At 41.0% G+C, this 16,100-nt stretch overlaps 1 pseudogene; it reads right to left on the minus strand.

The window, feature by feature from the left end:
* Window positions 1-4,380: 4,380 nt before the first annotated feature.
* LOC149314157 (olfactory receptor 5D3-like) lies at window positions 4,381-4,853 on the minus strand (annotated as a pseudogene).
* Window positions 4,854-16,100: the final 11,247 nt, after the last annotated feature.

A 16,100-nucleotide genomic window follows, 5' to 3' on the forward strand; every position in this document is an offset into this window, starting at 1 on the left:
GTATTTAAATTGTATTTTATTGAAGATAATATGGGAGATAATTATTTCATGTTTTATGATTAACCTAAAAATAAAAAGTCTTTGTGAAAGGAGATAATGTGCACAGGTGGGGTTCCATTAATTTTTTTCTAGTTTTGCAAGCAGTCACTCCTGTGGTCCTTTGATATGTGACTGCTTGTTCTTCAACTGTTTATTCAACTGCTTGTGCAACTTTTTCTGTGTGACTTTGTCTGAAGCTAGTTTTTCCAAGTGCAAATTACACTGGAGTCTTTCCTTTCACATATTCTGGAATTAAATCTGAAAAAGTGTAACAGTATTTCTGCAATGACACCACTGGATTTTGATCATTGTGTTCAAAAGCTCTGTTAAAATAATGTTTGCTATCTTGAAGATTCCATCTTATTCCATCTACCAACTCATCAATCAATAGATATGTTCAAAGAGCCAGAGACAAAGCATTGTAATTTCACAGATTGCCTGAAATTAGTTTCAATATATTGATTTTAATACACCCCAGAATTCTTATAACAAGCTACCCAATTGAAATGATTGCTGACGATCATTACCATATGTTTGAGGGAAGAGAGAGGTGCTAGGATGGATTATTTCTCCTGCCATGCAAACAAAAAAATCAAGATTTCCAGTAATCTGGGTGGGTTACACATGGGTATTTTGGCTGCCATGTGAAACACTTCCGTGGTGTGAACCTATGCAGCACTCATTTCTTTATTAAGTTCATTTCTACCTAGGAATATATACATGGAAACTGCTGACAAATGTTTTGATATGTCTTTTATTCAAATTGGTTTCATTTAAAATAAATGTGCCTGATGTGATTTCATTAATATATTTGTATTGTTTTATGCTGTAACCAGACTATGACCTTGAAAGGCAGTCCATAAATAAATAAATAAACAAATAAACAAATTGTGAGTAATGTTATCCTGAATGAAAGAACAACAAACACTGATTCTAAATTAGTTTTATGGGAGGAAATGTTTTATTAAAGGCAGACAGCATAGAACTTTCTTTAAAGTACAAAATCAAAATCACATGATGTATTATACCCAAAGTTTTAAAATGTCCTGGGGCAAAACAAGAAAGCTGTTTAAAATAAGGCAGGGAATAATAAGTTATTATTATTATTATTATTATTATTATTATTATTATTTCAAAATACAAATAATATACAGTTACATTAACGTTACCTCAAACATTCATTACCCCACATAGAAACCCATATCCCAAACCCTCTCTTTTTCTTTTTCTTTCATTTTCTTTCAAACTTACAAATTTGTCTTCATTTCTCTTACACTGTTTATTCATTCCTGTTTTGCATCTCTTCCACAAAATAATCTTTTTACATGACTGCAGTTTTTCTTCTTTCTTTTCTATTACACAAATCATAGAATCAAAGAGTTGGAAGAGACCACAAGGGCCATCCAGTCCAACCCCCTGCCATGCAGGAACTCTCAATCAAAGCATCCCCAACAGGTGGCCATCCAGCCTCTACATAAAGACCTCCAAGGAGGGAGACTCCACTACACTCCGAGGAAGTGTGTTCCACTTTCGAACAGCCCTTACTGTCAGGAAGTTCTTCCTAATGTTGAGGTGGAATCTCTTTTCCTGTAGCTTGCATCCATTGTTCTGGGTCCTAGTCTCTGGAGCAGCAGAAAACAAGTCAGCTCCCTCCTCAATATGACATCCCTTCAAGTATTTAAACAGGGCTATCATATCACTTCTTAACCTTCTCTTCTCCAGGCTAAACATCCCCAGCTCCCTAAGTCCTTCCTCATAGGACATGGTTTCCAGACCTTTCACCATTTTAGTCACCCTCCTTTGGATACATTCCAGTTTTTCAACATCCTTTTTAAATTGTGGTGCCCAGAACTGGACACAATATTCTAGGTGGGGCCTGACCAAAGCAGAATAGAGTGGTACTATTACTTCCCTTGATCTAGATACTATACTTTTACTGATGCAGCCTAAAATCGCATTGACCTTGTTAGCTGCCACATCGCACTGTTGACTCATGTTCAACTTGTGGTCTACTTGGTCTCCCAGATCCCTTTCACACGTAGTTTCATTCAGCCATGTGTCCCCCATCCTATATCTGTACATTTTATTTTTCCTCCCTAAGTGCAGTACCTTACATTTCTCCTTGTTGAAGTTCATTTTGTTAGCTGTGGCCCAACGTTCTAATTTATTAAGGTCATTCTGAAGTTTGATCCTGTCCTCAGGGGTATTAGCTACTACTCCTAATTTGGTGTCATTTGCAAATTTGATGCCCCCAATTCTGTCATCCAAGTCATTGATAAAGATGTTGAATAGCATTGGGCCCAGGACAGAGCCCTGTGGGACCCCACTGGTCACTTCTCTCCAGGATGAAAAAGAGCCATTGTTGAGCACCCTTTGAGTTCGGCCAGTCAACCAATTACAAATCCATGTAACAGTTATGTTGTCTAGCCCACATTTCACTAGTTTGTTTGCAAGAATATCATGGGGAACCCTGTCAAAAGCCTCACTGAAATATAATCAATAATCAGTACCTAGTATCAATTCTTCTATTTTTTCAACTAAGGAATAATAATCTAAAATATCAGGTCAGGGTGCTGTTACAATAATCTTAGGCCAAGCTACACATTCTTTCAACCATATGATCACCCCTTGACTATAAGACCTTTCTTTCACAATTAACCACTGATGTAAACATGCTTGAAATTTTGCAATAGTATCATCTCAAGCTGATTTATTCTTAAAATTCCAAGGGACATAGTTTGTCTGTCATGATATAACAGAACACTGGAAGAGAATGATGCCCCCTGCCCCAGTACCATGCCAAATTCAATTGATTAGGAAAAACCATTCAAATCATGTGAACCTTTCCAACCCCTGAATGACCACATTCAGGAGTCTATATTTTATATATTTTAATACATAAGCTATAAATCTATTAAAATTGTATTTTCACTGGGTGTGTAAAGAGAAAGAGCCATTAAAATCCATCATGCATGGAAAACATCAGAAATCTAGCAATTTTGTTTAAACAGTGCAGAGGGCAAGAACATGCCAGAGAGAGCGAGAGAGAGACATGCTGGCTGTGTAATATGTGTGTACATATGCCTTCAAGTTGTCTGTTGACTTCCGGCCACCCTTTTTGTGCCTAGTGGTGGGAGGCACAGGTTGCCTGTTGCATTTTGTTACTGAAAAAGAGGGACATGGAGCTGGTGCAACCTCTCTCTTCTTATTACATGGCCAGACTGAATCAGTTATTGACAAAGAATAATACTCTAACTGGGTTACTGCAGTGAGGTGGGATAATTTGCATTCAGCCACTCTGAAAGACTAGTAGCAATAAAAATTACATTTGTCTTTTTGTTAGGGGAAGGGAATTATAACCCACAGAGAGAGGGGGGGGAGGTGTGTGAAATAATACCTGATTAGGTATTTTGCTGCTGCTTTTGCAGATGTGATAAAAATTACAAAGGGAAAGCATAAACATATATGCAATGGTATCACTAGTGGGGGGGAGGTGGTGCAGCCTGCACCAGGTGAATTCCCAGAAGAGGAGTGACACCCAGTCATCTCCCCAATGCTGTCAAGTCGTGTTCTCAAGGGAGGCTATACACGCTCCCTTTCCCCCGTGCCACCCCACCCTGGGCTTCTCCTCATGAGGAGAAGCAGGGGGCAGGGTGACACAGGGGGAAGGGAGCACGCATGGCTTCCATTGGTGTCACCCCACCCTATCTTTCTCCTCAGGATGAGAAGGATGGGAAGGGAAGGCATGGGGCGAGGGGGATTGTGCACTGCCTCAGGAAGCCTCACACCCAAAGCCCTGCTAGTGTATATTTGTGTTGAAAATGTTCAGATGTAACATTGGTTGCTAAAGTTTTAAAACTGGTTACAGCTGAAGGCCAAAAGCCTAGGCCGCAGACAATCTGTTCAAGGACAACGGAACAAGACAAAATGTAAACAAGATATGTTTTCTGTTCATACTGTGATTGGTTACTATGTTGCTTGACAACTTGTGGGAAGGAGGCTGGACTAAGTGATCACAGTGTGGGAATGTTATACAGAACAAAGACTGTTCTGGTGGATTCTGAGAGTATGGAGACTGAGAGAGTAAGGCGTGTTGTATAGTTATAGCTATTAGCTTGTGTATATAGCAACAAGACAATAAAAGCCCTCTTTAAGAGTGAACCTGCTGGAGTTTGTTTCTTTAATTAAGCAGCTGTTTCACTAGACATTGTTCCAGCAAGCTGAAAAGTTTGCTTTGATCCTGAGTTCCAGAGGAGCCTGCATCTGCATCCAGTTGGCACCAGACCGGGACCACGGGCAAGAGACATCACCCAAAACATTTCAACAATTCACCTGTGTGAATCATACAGAGTTCACAATACTCCACAGGTATGATCCTGCAATTATTCCCATGCAAAGCCTCTTAGTCATAACAGAAGTGTTCAGCAAAGGGTTGCAAATAGCCTCATACCAATCACAAGCCATGGTAGCCAGCAGAAAAAACTCTGTGATCCAAAGATGGCAAAGAGACAATATTGTGCAACAAAACCAGCATAGGAGATGGATTTGTTGCCCGCTAAAAAATTTGTCAACATGTTTGGTGTGATGATGGTGGAACAGCAGGCATCTAAGAAGGATAGGCTGCTGAGGAAAAAATACATTGGGATATGCAGCTGGGGATCCATCCGGATTAATACTATCATTCCAAGATTCCCCACCAAAGTGGCAATATCGATGGTGAAAAAGACCACAAAAAGTGGAGGATGCATCTCCAGGTGTTTTGTTAATCCAAACAGAATGAAGTGGAACCCAGTGGTATTGTTTTCTTTAGCCATTAGTTTTGTTAGCTGAGAGAAAAAGGGAGAAAAGATATTTTGAAAATATAGAGCATGGTGAAATTTGGATCAACAGGTTTGTCCAATTTTTTTTCTTCATCCTTGTTCCAAATCTCAGTAATTAAGCTATTTATTGAACCCATTTTAAGTGTTAAAAAATGCTTATAATTTTTGGATGGAAGGAGAGCTCTCTGGTGTCCCTTGCCTATTTTCTTGATCTGTTTTTCTTCTGGGTTTCTTTTTAAAATGAATTTTGTGTCACTGAACCCAATCAGCAGAATACTTTTTAAATTTCATAAGGTTAACAGTAGTTAAACCTGACTGTTTGATGGCCACTTCAAAATCCCATTTCAAATGGCCCTCTATCCCCAGGTTTAGTTTAGCATGTACAGTTTTTATCAAATGAAAAGTACATAAAATATTATTTTAAAAAAAACTCAGAGTAGATTATTTTAGAAATATACACCAACTAAAATATTCATCTCTCTCTCTCTTTCTCTCTCTCAGTTTCCTATTTATAGCTAAGCTTGTAGAATCAGCTCCATATGTGCATTCGTCAAAGATCCCCCCCCCCCATCATCCTTTGCTTTACTGAACAATGAGGACAATAGAGTATATGCAAACTTAAAAAGATTGCCAAGTGAATTTTGAAGCTAGTATAACGTGAGAATCTCCATGCAAGTAGGTTATCTAAAGCTGAATGTGTAATAGATTCCTGTGATTTCTGGTTTTTAAAACTGTTTATGCCTATTGCAAACATAATGGTCATGAAGTCTCACCAATGCTGACTCCTGAATTATGAAAATGTGCAAACAATCCAGTTCTAATTTACTCATATCACACAATGACTGCCGATGTTCCTATACAATGGGGAACACATATTTATTCAAGCCCACAGTTTGCCTTCCCACTCAAAACTACATTTTTAGCAATGCGCAAATGAAACACGTATTACAGAATACAGGGAAATTATTTATGAAATGTATTATTTATTAGAAGCATGTATAAATCTACAGAAACTTTAAAACTATACCCCTCCTTTTTCTAAAGCATTACTTTAAACCTAAATCAAAGGTGTAGCAATTAAGTAGCTTAATATTGAAGGAAATTATCTATCTAGCACCTTGTTGAATGGCTTAGGACATTTGTTTCCAAAGCTAAAGAGTAGTCTGGAAAGTCAATGAGATGTGAGATGCGGGAGGGGAGGAGATAATGGTTTTGTGTATTTATGTGTTTTCTTCATTTTGTATTTAATTTCTCTTTGTTTATTTTATGTGTTTTGTCTGTCTTTCTTGTAAACTGATTTGTCAATAAAGTTCATTTAAAAAAAGAAACTAGAAACATCCAATGGAATCCAATGTAAAAAAGAGTCAAAATCTTAGGATGTGTGTGTTTTAAAAAAGTTTATTCAAAAATTATTTTAATTATTATTATTTGAATTATTAAATGTATATAGATTTATTTATATGTTTCATCTCTCAACATATATTCCTGGGGAGAGGGATTTGTATAGTGTGCCTCAGGAGTTGTTAAAGGAAGGATGGGGAGACAATATAACCAATGAGCCATCTCCAGACAAGAGGGTGAAAATTCTCCAGTTTAGATGGGCTCAGTTCCAGGAATAGGAAAAGGATATTTGCAAATCTCCATTTCATTTAGGACAGTGGCAGCTCACTACAATACACAGTCCATTCTTCATATCTGTGGGGGATCCATTCCAGACACACAGCCCCATGGATAAGGAAAAATGTGGGACCTTGAATCCCGTTGTCCTCAATGTTGAATGCCACATGCACACCCCAACTGAAAGCAGCAGGGCTTGCCATGTGCAGGTGCTTAAACAAGGCTTAATTGATTTGTTGTTACAACTTGCAAAGACTCTCCAGGAGTCTATGTGTTTAATTAGTTAGTTTCTTCCTTTGTTCTCAGTCCTTGTGGCACCAGGTCTTGCCAAAGTTGGAAAGAATGTGAAGGCAAAGCAAAACAACAACCATGGACACTGTAGCAGTGCTGAAACTAACCAAGCATAGGCCCAGTCAGCGTATGAATAAGAGCACTTAGGAGGCCCTAGGAATGCTGTTCCTAAACTTTCCAACTCTTAAGAATAGACTGAATAAATGCCCTACACAAAATATCCTTGCCTGACTCAAAATCAGTGGGAAATCACCTAACAACATGCATGGTCAAAAACCAAAGATAAGCAGGAATGGGGTAATATCAATTCGGGAACTGAACAGACACAAATGAAAATTTCAGCTGCTTACTTTTGCTGTTTACACAGATTAAAATTCCATAAACCAACCCAGGCCATTTTGTGCCCAGGATGGTTTATAATGTGTTCTGCTACTGCTGATTTTTCTGGCTGACCCAGTCTGCAGTGTCTCTCATGTTCCTTGATTTGTGTTTGGACACAGCGTTTGGTGGTCCCTATGTAGACTTGTCAGCAGCTGCATGGTATGTGGTAAACTCCTGCGGATGTGAGAGGGTCTCTCTTGTCCTCTCACCATCCTGGGCACAAAATGCTGTTTGAAAACACTGAAATTCTGGACCATGCCAACAACTATCAGGTTAAAATGCACAGGGAAGCCATTGAATTCCACAAACACTTGGACAACTTCAACAGGAGAGATGAAACCCTCAAAATAAATAAAGTTTGGCTATCAGTCCTGAAGAACACCAAAACCAGGTTTTAGCAAATGCAATTAAGAAACCACTCAGGTCAGAGGCTTTCCCAGCAAACAGTGATCACCAATTAGCAGACACCAATCCTCTTTTGCATATCCTTCCACCCTGAGGCCCTGCCATAAACAACAGAACAATACACAGATTAACATGGGAGTCACTCCTCCTCACCCAGGATCACACAGTATATATATATATATATATATATATATATATACACTCTCTTCCAGGTTAGCATTCTCTGAAGATGCCAGCCACAGAAGCTGGTGAAAAGTCAGGAAGAAACTCTTCTAGAACATGGCCACATAGCCCGAAAAAAACCACAAAAAACTATGGATGCCGGCCATGGAAGCCTTCAACTTCACATTTTAGGTTAGATCGTCTAATGAAACTTTGAAAGAGCCTGTTTGACAGAGCCTACTCATCCAAGAACTGTAGTAAAAGAACAGTTGGTCATGTAATGGAGCAAATGAGGATCTTCCTTTCCTTTGACATCACACAAATTTTCAGGAGGAGGTTGGGTTTTTTCCCCTTTGCTGTTATGAACTGATTAGTCCAATAGGGGTTGGCAAATAGTGGCACAGGGTGTCATGTTTAGTAAAGTTCAATTGGTCACAATGTCATATTTATGTGATCTGGAAATCTGGAAACTGGAAGCACCAATACAATGAAAGAGGATTTCTATGATTTTCCACTCAGAGTATGGGAATAGTCTAGTTAAAACAATTTATCCAGTTTGTTAATCCCAAATGGAATGAACCCATTAAATGAATTGTTCCATGGGGGCAATGCGGTGTAGTCGTGTAATAGCTTAGCAACTACCTCACCAGCTGCCACCAAATATGTAAGAGTCCACTATTACTATTTCACTTGCTACCACCACTTATGCATTGGGGTAACCTGATATTCAAAACTGCCTGTGTTCTCTGCAAGTTGTTTGAGCAAAGGACTACAACCGTGAAGATCTGTGTTTGAATCATTGCTCAGTTTGGAAACACACAGGGTGACCTAGGCAAGACAATCTCTCAGCTTCAGAGGAGGTAAAAGGCAAACCCCCTAAAATCATCCCTGCCATCTTCCTTCGAGTCAAAACATAGAGTCAGAAAATACCACAAGGGCCATCCAGTCCAACCCCCTGCCATGAAAGAATACACAAACAAAGCTTGCCAAGAAAACTCTGTGATAGGTTTTCCTTAGGGTTACTGTAAGTCAGAAAGGACTTGAAGTCACACGACTATGACAATAAATTTAACACCTAAGTAAATGACATTGATCCAGTGGTTGTAATCTAATTGGAACTAACAATAGGATACAGGCCAACATAGTGAGTTCATTTCTTTATCCTGGTTGTGTGTGAAAATCCAATAGCCTTTCACTCATTTGTTTGTTTGTTTTTTTCTATTAGTGCATCTCCTTCTGAGTTAAGTAACAGATTTGGTCAACATAGTTTTTTGTGGGGTTTTCAGGCTATGTGGCCATGTTCTAGAAGTTTCTTCCAGCAGAAAACAGCAGCAGAAAAAAGGAAGAAACTCTTCTATAACATGGCCACATAGCCCGAATCCCCCACAAAAAACTATGGATGCTGGCCATGAAAGCCTTCGACTCCAGGTTTGGTCAACCTCTGGATTTCTTTTGCTAATGTATTTGTAATGCATCTTACCAATTATTAATTACATCATTTATACCAACTTTACCTTTCTAATGTAAAAAACTTTATGGTTAGATGAATTAAATAATACATATATAAATAATAAACATATGGGCCTGAACAGACAGGCCAAAATAGAGCTGCTTGGGTCACTTTGGAGGTATGCTGTTTAAATGATGCATGCGTCCTAAGAGGCTGGAAACTGTGCCTAAGCTATTCTTCAGTCCTAAGGCCTAGAGTGTAGCTTTGGCGAAGCTTCTGGCCTCTTAAGATGTGTGTGTAATTTAAACAGCATACCTCCAAAGTGACCCGAAGCAGCTTTATTTTGGCCTGTCTGTTCGGGAGCATATATTACCTTTTTACTTTATAAATACGTTATTATTTTATTCGGACTAATTCAGAAAACTTTGTTTTATGTCCTTTGAAGGAAGCATTTTCTTTTAGAACATATTTTACGTGTGTTTCAAGCAATTATGCCACTATCATGCTATATCAATATGCTTAAAGTATCAGTTAATAAACCAAAGATTTAAATCACATGTTTAACTATAATGTGCTTTGGTGTTCAGCTGAACTTGATGCGCATCTGAAAGCCAAGCTTGAGAGAGCCAATAGCTATCAAGTATCTACAACTTCTCATGTTTCTTTATATGGGCTCCATGTATTGTACAGTGGATCCTTGTTATACGTGGGGGATCCGTTCCAGACCCCCCCCGCGTATAACAAAATCCGCATATGCTCAAAGCATATTTGTCCCAATGGCGGCGCGCGTGCACGCACGCCACCATTGGGACAAAAGTCCCTTCACCTACCCCTCCCTCGCTTCCCTCCTCCCTTCCCTCCCTCCCTCCCTTCCCTTCCCCTTACTTACCAGAACTCCCTCGGCAAAGCGGCATGGCCTCCGCCGCACCCGCTGCAGGGAAGCCGGGTGGCGGCGGTGGTGGCAGCGGAGGCCAAGCCTCGGCTTCCTCGCCGCTGCTGTGCAAGGGCGCGGTGGTGGTGCTGGAGGCCTCTTGGCCCCCAACAGCACCGCCACCGGGCCTTTGCCACAGCGGCGGCGAGGGAGGAGGGCTGCGGAAGGGGTGGGTGTCGGTGCTGGAGGCCAAGACGCCCCAGCACCGATACCTGGCCCTTCCGTGGCCGCGGAGGCCTGGAGGAGGCCGGGTGTCGGTGCTGGAGGCCTCGCAGGCCTCTGCTGCTGCTGCCCTCCGCACCTCCTCTTCCTCACCTCCGCACCCAAAAAAAGGCGCGGAGGTGGGGAAAAGGAGGCGCGGAGGGCAGCAGCGCCCGAGGCCTGCGAGGCCTCCAGCACCCACATCCGGCCTCCTCCAGGCCTCCGCAGAAGGAGCGGGTGTTGGTGCTGGGGCCTCTTAGCCTCCAGCACCAGTATCCGGCCCTTCCGCGGCAGCGGAAGCCGGATGCTGGTGCTGGAGGCCTTCAAGGCCTCCGGCACTGCTGCCCTCCGCGACTCCTCTTCTCCACCTCCGCGCCTTTTTTTGGGCGCGGAGATGGGGAAGAGGAGGCGTGGAGGGCAGCAGCGCCAGAGGCCTTCAAGGCCTCCGGCACCAACACCCGGCCTCCTCAACGCCGCGGAAGGGGCGGGTGTCGGTGCTGGCCCCAGCACCGACACCCACCCCTTCCGCGGAGGCCTGGAGGAGGCCGGAGGCTGGCGCGGGAGGCCTTAAAGGCCTCCGGTGCGGCAGCCCTCCTCCCTCGCCGCCGCTGTGGCAAAGGCCCGGTGGCGGTGCTGTTGGGGGCCAAGAGGCCTCCAGCACCGCCACCGCGCCCTTGCATGGCGGCGGCGAGGAAGCCGAGGCTTGGCCTCCTCCTCCGCCGCCGCCGCCACCACCCGGCTTCCCTGCAGCAGCGGCGGCAGAGGCCAAGCCACTCCAAGCGACTTAAGGTAAGTAAGGGAAGGGAAGGGAGGGGGGCAGGGAGGGAAGGGAGGAGGGGAGGGAGGAGAAGGAAATTGTCCCCAATGGCGGCTTGTGTAATTTCCCCATTTGCCATCCGCGGATACTCAAATCCGCGTATGGCAAATCTGCGTATGGGGAGGTTCAACTGTAATTACACAAGATTACATCTGTTTACACATCTTGCTATGGATGCATAGACACATGCAGTGAAATTTTGAATTCAAGCATATGCAAGAGATTTGTCATTATTCCTGTTGATGAAAGGGCTATTTCTAGTATTATCTTGCCTACCTCATCTATCTTATTTAAATTACTGTACTTAATATAGTCCATATCCACTGATTCTACATCCATGGATTCAGCTATCCACAGCTTTAAAATATTTTCAAAAACTTGAAATAGCAGATCTTGATTTTGACATTTTTATCACCAGTTTACTATGCCATTATATATAATGGGACTTGAACATCCACGGATTTTGGTATCCATGGAGGATCTTGAAACCAAATCTCAGAGAACACTAAAGGCCCATCGTAGTCAATGCAGCTTATATTCATGGGTTCAGCAAAAAACAATGTTACAGAATCAGACAATTTTAGAGTTCAAAGTTCATCTAATCTAACTTCCTACCTATGCAGGACATTCATTGCTAAACCAGTCCCAGCCTCTGCTTAAAAACCTTCAGAGAATGAGAGCTCACCATTTTCCAAAGCAGTCTGTTCCACTGTTGAACAGTTCATCCTGTCAGGACATTCTTCCTTTTATATAGTCAAAATATCCTTTCTTGTAATTTGAATCTATTCGTTTAGCTCTTTCCTCTGGAGCAGCAGAAAATAAATTTATTTCATCTTCAACATGACATCCTTCCAGATATTTCAAGATATATCAGCATTACACAATTATAGAAGTTTGATAGCACCTTTACTGTTATAGTACCCCCCTATAGAATCCTGGCACGTGCAGTTTGGCAAAAGAGAAAGAATTTTCCAATAGAATTCTTCAATTCACTGCCATGAACTGTAGTACTAGAACTCTCTAGTAGAAAATTCCAAGTCCCTCATGAAACAACAAATCCTAGGATTCTATAGGATGGGGCCATGGCATTTAAAGTGGTATCAAAATGCTATAATGGTGTAGTGTGGATGCACACATGGTTTTCTTTTCTCCAGGTTAAATATACACAATTCCCTCAACTGTTCCTCATGGAACTTGGTTTCCAGATCCTTTCTCACCTTTAGTACCCTTTTCTGAACACATTCATCACCTGTATTTATACCAAATGGTACTTTATCCTGTGGTATGTTCTGTGGCCACATCATGAGAAGGCACTGGAAAGGGCAATAATGCTAGGAAAATTAGAAGGCAGTAGAAAAAGAGGAAGATCACACACCATTTGGATGAACTCAACTGGGGAGATCATAGGAAAGAATCTACACAACCTAAGCAGAGCAGTGGAAAACAGGTGGTTTGGAGATGTCTCATCCATGGGGTCACTATATTGCATATATATGGTACAGTTATATTGCAAGGAAATAAAATACAGGTTTCTCCTAGCATGATTTTTATTTTAATTTAATTTCATAGAAACCCTAGATATATTAAAACTATTTACAATTAAGAGACAATGACTATATTGGTAGGTTGGGAGTGAGGAAGGTGGGAAGGGGGAGAGCAGAACCTTGGATACAGACTTACACATATTCATTTCTTTTTCTGAGATCAGTTAATATCTATTCAAACATATGTGCTTACATTCTGCTTTGAAGAAACAAATAAATATCTGTAGATAGAGACAGAGCCAACTACTAAGGTAATATGCAGCCTCATGAGACTTGCATATCAACGTGGAACAGTGCATAAATATTGGCAATGAGGATTCTTCAGGTAGGAACTTTTGGGATATAGAAGAAGTATCAGGAGATGTGTAGACACAATTAAGGAAAACTGGATTTAGAACATGAGCCTGAGCTAGTGGTCAACATGCTTTTGGAGTTGTTTCACCATGTGAATCTTTTGAGTTAGGCAGTGTTGCCTAATCAACTCATTTGAGATGTAGTGCTGGTGAAGAGTGCTGCGGATACCATGGACAGCCAAGAAGACAAGCAAATGGGTTCTAGAACAGATCAAGCCTGAACTATCCCTGGAAGCCAGGATGACTAAATTGAGGCTGTTGTACTTTGGCTCCATCAAGAGGAAAAATGAATCATCAGAAATGACAATGATGCTAGCAAAGGTGAAAGGCAGTAGAAAGAGAGGAAGACCACATGCCAGATGGTTAGGCTCGATCAGGGAGGGCATGGGTCTGAGCCTGCAGGACCTGAGCAGAGCAGTTGAGAACAGGGGTTCTTGGAGATGTCTCATCCATGTGTCAAAGTCAACTTGAGGGCAGCTCACAACAACCAAGTGTTGCTATAGGTAACCATGTGATTTAAATCCCACTTACATGGAAAAGATTCCCTCACAATTAAATCAGCACCATACATTCCTTTATTTACATGGATCCAATAAGTGTCTTCACACTCCCCTCACTACTCTGGTGTACAGCAAGCAAAGTTGAAAAATGAGAGCAGGAGTTTCTGGTTCAGGAGTGGGCAAATTGTCAGCCTCCTGGATGTAGTGGAGTCTCCTTCCCTGGAGGTCTTCAAGCAGAGGATGGATGGCCATCTGTTGGATATGCTTTGATTGAGAGTTCCTGCATGGCAGGGGGGTTGGACTGGATGGCCCTTGTGGTCTCTTCCCACTTTATGATTCTATGATTGTTACTCTCAGAAATCCATTATACCCAATAGTGAGAAATGATGAGAACTGAAAATCAGAAACATCTGGGGTGTAAAGACTTGTCCACGCTTTCTATATATACGTCATTGTTATCAGAAGGCATTAGAAGCAAAGCAATCTGGATGAGTAGCAATGAGCATAGTAAAGTCTCTGGGAATAATTCAACGTGCTCTTTAATGGCCTGGATATAGGGTGGGATATAAATATTTTAATAATTTAATAAATAAATGTAATAAATAAAGTTGTGGAAAAGCTCCTCCACACTTATGTCCTGGAATGGTCTATACTTGGGATACTTATGAAACTCAGGCCTTGTGGTCCTCTGCCATTCCTCTTCCAATGAAGACCTTCAAGTTTTAATCCCGAACCTGGGCTCTGTCCAAGTGGGATCAGTTTATGGTACAAACCAAATAGGCTCCCATGTTGGAAGCACAGAACTGACCCTGCCTAAGCCTGCATCTGCAATGCAGAAATAATGCAATTAGACAACATGTTAACTGCCATGACTTAATGCTATGGAATCCTGGGATTTGTAGTTTGCAGTGGCACCGGGACTCTCTGCCAAAGAAGACTAAGTATCTCACGAAACTACAAATCCCATAATTCCACAGCACTGAGTCATGGCAGTTAAAGTGGTGTCATTATTTTTTTCAGTGGAGATGCAGCCCAAGAAAATGTAGTAGTGGTGTGGGGATCTAATTATCCCCCAACTTGGTGCCATCCTGATATTTTGGACTTTAACTCCCATCAGCAGCAGGCAACATGACCAATGTTTGAAAATGCTGAGGGGAGTTATAGCTCAAAACATCTGAAGGGAGCAAGGTGAGAAGCAGATGTTCTCCACTAACCGTCTTCCTGAATAGAAGCAAAGAAATTCACTTCAAGACATCACTGTGTTTTATACACAATCTGCTTCAGTATGAAATGACTCATTTAGAGGGGCGTTATTGGCTTCCTGAAATAGATGGAATTCTTTTATCAGTATCTAACTAATACTCCATAATGGCATACATTTTGCCAGATATGAATTATGATGCCAAAAGTACATGTTAAAGAAAAGGGTTTCTACTGCTCTTTATGTTATGCCACAACTAGGGTGGGCCTAGCATGAACTTTTCTGTCTTGTAACAAAATACTTCTCGTGTTTTGACTGGATAGTTTGTGAGCAAAGATAGGATGTGATTCAGGTTAACAAAAACACAAGTAGTATGGAAAGGGAACTTGTAGCACCTTCCCAGACTAACATGGTTATGTCTCAGAAAAACACAAACGACAACTTTAACAGTGGCTGTTGTTCCTACTAAACAACGTGAGACAAAACACTAGAAACTTTACTTGAGTTTTAAAGCCACTTTTGTGCATGTTCTTTGCTTCTTTCCCAGGAGATTAAAAGGTCATTTTAATTAACTCAAAAGTTTTTAGCTTGAAAGACAAAGCTCTGACTTCGTTTTTCTTTGAAAGTAACATTATGCTGCATGTTGCAAACAACCATCAGTAGCATTCTCCCACCTATCCTTATGCAAAGGGAATGGCAGCCACCTCTCCTATCCAACAGGTATGATTGCTATTTCAAGATAAAGTTAAAAAGAGGAGATAGTGACTTGGTCAGAAATAGAAATCTTTAAGTTAGCTTTATGAGGCATATCTAAAAAAGTGATGCAACTGGGGAAACCTGCGCTCATTTGAATTCTTTTTAACAACAGTCTGCATAAAATATGTTGTAATGCTTTCCTAGTCGCCTAAAATACAATTGTAAGAAGACTACACTGGTAGTCAATGAAACACTTTATGAAATAAAGTAGAGAGAGAAACTTTAATAAGAAATGGGTCAAATTTAATTGTTTATATTTGAGTGTTTATATTGAAGACAAAATATGAGACCATTTTGGCTGTTGTGTGTTTCTGTTTTAAAGAATAAAAAAGGTTTAAGATAGTCTTTCCTTCTAGCCATGTATAGTACTATTTCTTCATTAAATGATAATTATTTTACACTTCTTTCATAATACAATCCTAGACATGTCTACAGAGAAGTAAGTTCTGTTCAATTCAATAGGTTTTGCTTCTAGATAATTATATAAAGGATTTCAACCTAAATATCTGAAAAGGGCATCTGTGGTAAGGTTTTGGCAATGTAACATTGTGTAAATGTAGCTGTTTAATTGGGTAAAGCAGACATGCTGCATTAAGTAGACATTGTTTAGTGGAGGCATTGTACATTTAAAT

This window comes from Sceloporus occidentalis, unplaced genomic scaffold (genome assembly GCF_023333645.1).
Source record: "Sceloporus occidentalis isolate IW3139 unplaced genomic scaffold, rSceOcc1.0.p SCAF_4, whole genome shotgun sequence".
Taxonomy (NCBI): Eukaryota; Metazoa; Chordata; class Lepidosauria; order Squamata; family Phrynosomatidae; genus Sceloporus; species Sceloporus occidentalis.